Genomic DNA, 6,725 nt, shown 5'->3' on the forward strand with positions numbered 1-6,725 from the left:
GCAAATTCCATCCTGTTGCACCTCTATTGCACCCATCCCATGGCACATCCATCTCACAACACATCCCTCCTGTCCATGCCCTGCAGCACTGCTCCGGGTGTAGAGAAGTGCTTTTATCCCTGCAATAACTGGGATCCCATAAAAATAGCCATACAAAGAGATTCCTGGGTGCTGAAATCTGGGTCTGACTAATGCTGCTGGTGGGAAGTGGCAGCGAGCCATACGCTCGACAGCAATGAAGGGAGACAGAAATAGCCGGCGTAGCACTGCTGCTATAATCAGTGCCAGCTACGTTTGCCATATTTGCATGGGAAAAACAAGCCTACCTGCATGGCAGGGTGCTCCAGAGGGGTGCGCAGAGAAGCAGGACACCAGCATCCCCCAGAAGCCCAGGGCTGTGTCCAAGGATAGGGAAGACCTTTCTGAATGAGTACAACGCCTGAGACAGGGACCTGTGCACACGCTTGCTATTGCCTTAATGTCACAAATAATTGCTTTCTTTCGCTCGCTGACATTTAATGATGAGAAGCTGAAAATAAAAAGCCGGCTCAGGGTGAGCCAAAGTGACTTTGTGCTTTCAGTGTTTTCACTGCGTTCCAAATGAAAATTAAAAAAAGAACAACAAAAAACACCTCCGTGGGTAAAAGCAAACAATTTGCTCCACGATCTGCATGCTAGCCCCAACACAGAGGGCGCTTTCTGCCAAATTAAGCCAAAAAAACCCCCCACAACTTTGATCCAGCCAAGGAGTTGCGAGGCCTGTGAGCCATGCACTGGGAGATGTCACTCCAAACCATGCGGGGAAGGCAACGCCAACACCTGCACAACGCCTACAGCCCTGGTGCTGTAACCCACCCTGAGGATGCCTGGGTGAGAGCCAGGAGGTGGCAGACACCTCCCACCACTGCCATTGTTGCTCCAGCAGCTTGTGGGGCTCTTCCTCCTCTCCAGACAGGTACCAATGTGTGCCTAAATCCAAGGGCTTGCAGTTTTGCCCAGGTGCTGTCTGGCTGCGTCCCATGCAGCTCGTCCTCCCGCTGCCCAGAACATTCTCCTTCCCAGAGCATATCCAGTTCCCTAAAGTACCACTCACCGGAAAAAAAAAAAGGCATTTTAGAGGCAATTAATATCCAGGCAATATATATCTCTGCCTCCCATGCTTGTACATTGGTAACCTGAGTCTCACGGCTCCCTTCTTACCTCTCTTGCAATGCCCTTTGCAGGCAGCACTGCTGCCCCGTGCCCTGCACACGTCCTTGCGCTGCCCCAGTCCCAGGAGATGGATTTTTTTAGTCACCCCAAGGGTCGGGTTCTGTTTGCACCTCAGAACGCACAGCATGTGCTGCTTCCCCTGCTTGGAACGAGGGCTGAGAAGCTGCTGGAGCCTCCCATGCTTTCCTCAGATGGAGAAATGGAGAAGTTCTCTGGAGCTGCAGAAACCGTCCCTCTCCAGCTGGAAATTGGCGAGCGCTCATTGACTTTGCATGGATCTGCTGCATTGCACAAGGATTCTGAGGGGAGGCATTTCCCACTTCTCCAGCATGAACCTGCCTATGTTTGCCAGTAGCAAAGGGGAGCAGCCAGCAATCCTCTTTTGTGAGAAATGAGATTGGAAAAATGGTAATCTGCTAAATGGGCAGTCGGCAATCAGAGCTCCTCATTAATATGGTGATGGGCTCCATGGGAGGAGTGTAATCCCAGCCCGCAGCACCCAGCAGTGCGATGGGAGGAGGCAGAGGTGCTGCTGCGTTGCTGGGAAGCAGCACCCAGCTCCCCACCTCCAGCTGGGATGTCAGTGAGCAGAGCAGGACTGGTCTGAATTAGGGACAAAGGACACATTTGGGATATTTTTGCTCTACACTGAACTGTGTGGGGGAAAGGCCTCCACAAACCCTCCAGGCAACGTGGCAATTAGTGACACGATAATGACGAGCCAGCAGAGCAGTAAAGCCACACACGCCCAAGGCAGCAGCCACAACTTTTGGTTGATGCAATAACAACATACAGGGCAGAAATATGACAAAAAGGAGTTTAATTTCCAACTGGCATTTCCTGCATATGCAGCACTCCAAGCTCAATGAGAGGATTTGCCCTTATTCCTACAGCCTTCAAGGCCAGATATAAAAGATGTCAAACTGCAGATAAAATTGAGCTTGTCAGAATGACGATAAGGTACAAACATGAAAGGATCGTCTCCCATGGCTAAACCTTTGAGTCAAATCCAAGTGTTAGCTATAAAAATAATTAAGGAAATCAGGTCTGGAAAAAAAAATTGCTTTCTCCTCACCTTTCCCCTCTGATTTTGGTGTCTGACCACAGCAGCCTGGATTTTTTCCCCCCAAAAGCCTTCTTTCTCTCCATCTTTGTTACCAGATTTCAATTAAGTCATAGCCGGAACACCAGCTTTCTGCTTCTTATCTAAGCACTGACGGAGGAGGTGGATGGGTGGAAAGGTGGGTGAATGGATGGATGGAATAGAAGGATGGATGGATGGATGGATGGATGGATGGATGGATGGATGGATGGATGGATGGATGGATGGATGGATGGATTGATTTGGGGATGCTTGGATGGATGGATGGGTGGTGGGATGGATGGGTGGTGGGATGGATGGTTGAATGGATGGATGAATGGCAGGTGGATGGATTGCAACTACACCCACTGTGTGATTTGAGCCCCACATAGGGACTGAGTGGTCCAACCAGAGTTGCTTTTCCCCAGCATTTACAGCCTCCGACACAAAAAACGCACGTAAAATATTGAGCTTCTCACAAAGAATCCAACAAAATATTTCACTTCTGAAGTGTCACTCCAAGACTATTTTCTATAGGTGTTATTATCACCGGCTAGATCATAATTAGTGCTATGGGGAAGGGGAGAGTTGAGCTTAGAGAAAAATATGTCATTTCCCAGGCATTTATCCCAGACAAAGAAAAATCCACGTTTTCCTCTGTAACAGGCAGATCCTTTTACCCAGATATTTTCATCTAACAAAATCCCAACCCAATACCCCGCAGTGCCTGGGGGCTCCAAGGAGCCAGCAATGCCTTGTGCCGGGCACTTTACGCAGAACGAAAAACAAACCAACAAACAAACCTCTGCAAGTCTGTTTGGTACATGCAATGCAATTGATTTTGAGGCTTTTGCACAGATGCTGAATTCTTTTATTTTGTTTTCATGCAGATGCAATGCTGCAAGGGAGGGTCTGTGCATTCCAGCCTGGCCCGAGGATCTGTGCTCGCATTGCTCTGCTCCCATACCAGACACAGGAATCAGCTCTTCTTCCACTAAAACATGAGCTGTTCTAGGGAAAAATACTAATTTTAGGGCATTCTTGTTTTTGTGGGATTCTGGATAAAGCCTTGTTATGCTGTGCAAGGCAAAAAGGTGAGGCTGTGTCCTGCAAGTGAAAGATGAGATGGTGGGTGGTAGGATGCATTGGAACAAACCTGCCAATTTAGATCTAGAAATAGAGACTTGGTTGCAGTTGGGAGCCAGGCCATGGCCTTTTCTTGGCCAGCAATCACAGCATCATCTAGATTGAAAAAGAGCTCTGAGATTAACAAGTCCTGCTCTACCCTGACCTACCCAGTCCCAGCACCAAGCCGTGCCCAGTGCTCCCAGCTGGGAGCTCCATTTGTTGAGGATTTCAAACAGCTTGGCAACCAGCAGCAATAAGATGCTTCCAACACACAGAGTGGTTTTTAGGATGGATGCACAGTGAATGAAGTCTTGTGCTTTACTTTTCTAACAGAATTTTCTCCCAGGCTGGAAAAGACAGTGGAGCTCTCTGAGCTGCTCTGTGGCAAAACTGCAGTGAGAGGAGAGGGAAAAAGAGGCAAATAGAAAACAAAATCAGCACAAGGCAAGCTGGAGAAAGTGTTTTTGCTTTTGTTTTTCCTTTTTATTAAAGAACATGGTATTAAACACTGAGAAGTACAGCTGGAGGAACACAGTGTGCTCAGACGGAGCTCTCAGGGAGGAAGAACCTCTCAGTTCCTCTCTATGTGGATCGTGCCAGCTTGCATTACCTCCTCACAGCCATGGGATGAGTGTGCAATATGGGACATCCACCAGCTGCATCCAACAGTGGGACAGGACTGTCATAGAACCATAGAATCATAGAATGGCTTGAGTCAGGAGGGACCTCACACAGTAGGCAGGCTTGCCCTTACCAGACCAGGCTGCCCAGGGCCCCATTCAGCCTGGTCTTGAACACCTCCAGGAATGGATCATCTGCAGTTTTGCTGGGCAACCTGTTCCTGTGCCTCACCCCTCACTGCCCCCTGAGTGAAAAATTTGCCTCTAACATCTCATCTACACCTCCCCTCCTTTAGTTTAAAATAATTCCCCCTCGTACTACTGCTATCAGACTGTGTAAAGTCCGTCTCCTAATTGCAGAAGCCCAACCTCAGTCTGGTGCAGCTGACTTTGCAGCAAATCCCCATCCTGTGCAGGAAGATGCCTTCCTCCAAGGTGGGCACCACACCCCTAACAGCCCCATTGGGAGGAAGGAAGCAGAGCCAAACAATGAGCTGCAGGATGTTTGGGGACGCTGTGCCTCCTGGGTTCCAGTCCACAGCGTGAATGGGGAAACGCCAAGTCCAGAGCTGGGGGTCCAGCATCCATGTCCTGATGCTCAGGACCTTCAGGTGCCCACGGGCAGGACCTTGTTTGGCTCCAAAGCGAAGGAATTGTATTTCTGTGCTCTTTGAATTTTCCTAGCAGATTCGCCTGGCAGATTTCTCCCCTTTCCAGCTCTACAGAAGGATTTACATGAGGAAAGAAGTCTTGTTCCCAAGGTGGTTTAATGACCGTCTTGCAGGCACAGCAACAAAGCCCTGCCCAGAGCATCACCACGTTCCTACCAACCATCTCAAGGACTGCTGTCCTCACCAGACCATTTCGGTCACCTATACCAAAATCCAACCCATTCCTGGTTTCTGTTTTGGGCAGGAACCTGTCTCAAAGCAAAACCATCCCCAAGGAGACGTCTTCATCACTATCACACATGAAATCTGTCCCCAGCATTGATGGACGCATGGCTCAAATCCGGCACAGATGCAAACACTGATTACAGCTGTGGGTGATGGGGTCCAGAGCAGCTGCTTCTTTATGGGGAATCTGGAAAGCAGAGGCAGCTCTCAGAGACGTGGGTTAAGGGACATGCAAGCAAAATACAGCTGCAGCTCAGAGTCTGCAAGAAGAAATGTAGGGCAATAAATGTATGGAGTGAAAGCACTTGAACATTGATCAAAAGTACAGAGAAAACATAAGGGAGAAGGGGAAATAACAGAAATGTTAATTCAGGATCCTACCTGCCAGTGCAATAAATATTAATGGAGTAAGCTGGGGAATGGGGCGGCTTCCTTGGAAAAGCAATAGCTAAAGCAATGAGATTGATTTCCCATCAAACAAAGGTTGACAAGCTAAAGCAACTAAGGGCTGAGAAAAAAACCACAAAACTCTTTTATGGGGGCAATCTGTGGGGGGTGAATTGGTTTCCAAAGAACCAACAACCAAAGCTTTTGGGTTCACTCTGGGCCCTCTGATGCTGCCCCAAACTGAAACAGCCAGCAGCTCAGCGGGCTGTGTTGCTCTGCACAGAGGGCCATTCCTGCCCCTAAAGCACACAACACAACATTTCCAATTTCCAGCCCTTCCCCAGCTGTGAAACTTGGAGCCTTCTGCTTAGTTTGAGAGCTGACAGTGCATCCTGGGCAGGACCCACCCTCCTCCCAACACCATGGCATCAACAATGCCCTAAGGGATGGATTCAACCAGCAACCCGTCTTCATCCGACACAGACCAGAGCCAGGAGGTCATCAGGGCAGCCTCTTAATTGCTCAAGTGATCTCTTAGATGTGCAAAAACTTCCAGCCAAACCTGCAAAATTGATTAAATAATTAAGCACTGCCTGACAATGAAAGAACCCAAAGAGTTAATCAGCATTGTGTCCCAGCAAGGGAAAAGCAATCTCCCTCCCCTCCTTCAGCACATTTTATAAAATCCACTTAAAATATTAATTCAGAGATGGTCAGAACCGTCCAGGCCAAAGGGCAGTTGGAAAAGATTAATTCCCCATCACAACCCCAGCCCTGATTTCATAACCTTGGCAGGCAGGTTCCCGGGCTGCAGCACAGCATCCTGCTGCCACAGCCAGGATTCCTGGGATGTGCCCCAAATTGCTGAGCCATGCATGTGCTGTGCACTCCTTGGGGTACGCGCTGCTGCCTGCTGTGGTCAGTCCTGGCTGGAAAACGCTCCATCCCAGCCTTGTGTGCAGCCAGCAGGAGGGAGAAGGGACGAATTTACGATTCCTTCCCTCTGTGTGCAGGGGCATTATGACAGCTAAACCCTGCAAACCCACAGCCTCGCACATGTTCCCCGCGCTTACATAAAGTGATCAGCCATAAACCGATGAATGATGCGGAGTGCCGATGGAGCTGGCCCAGCTCTGGGGGCAGCTGTGCTGTGTGCCCAAATCCCAATCACATCCCTCGTGCAGAGAGCAGCACACGGCCTTCTCCCTGCCCCTGCATGGGGAGAAAACCCTCTGCTAACCTTGCGAACAGTTCCTGTGTAGGCAAGAGTCACGTATGATAATGTGTTTCTGTGTTTGCTGAGATGCACAGAGGTGGAGCGCAGAGCCCAGAGCCCCATCTCCTGCCCTGCAGAGCCGCTGCCTGCCCCAGCTGCTGGTGCATGGGTTAAGGGGACAAGAT

This window comes from Tympanuchus pallidicinctus, unplaced genomic scaffold, assembly GCF_026119805.1.
Source record: "Tympanuchus pallidicinctus isolate F22 unplaced genomic scaffold, pur_lepc_1.0 scaffold22, whole genome shotgun sequence".
Taxonomy (NCBI): domain Eukaryota; kingdom Metazoa; phylum Chordata; class Aves; order Galliformes; family Phasianidae; genus Tympanuchus; species Tympanuchus pallidicinctus.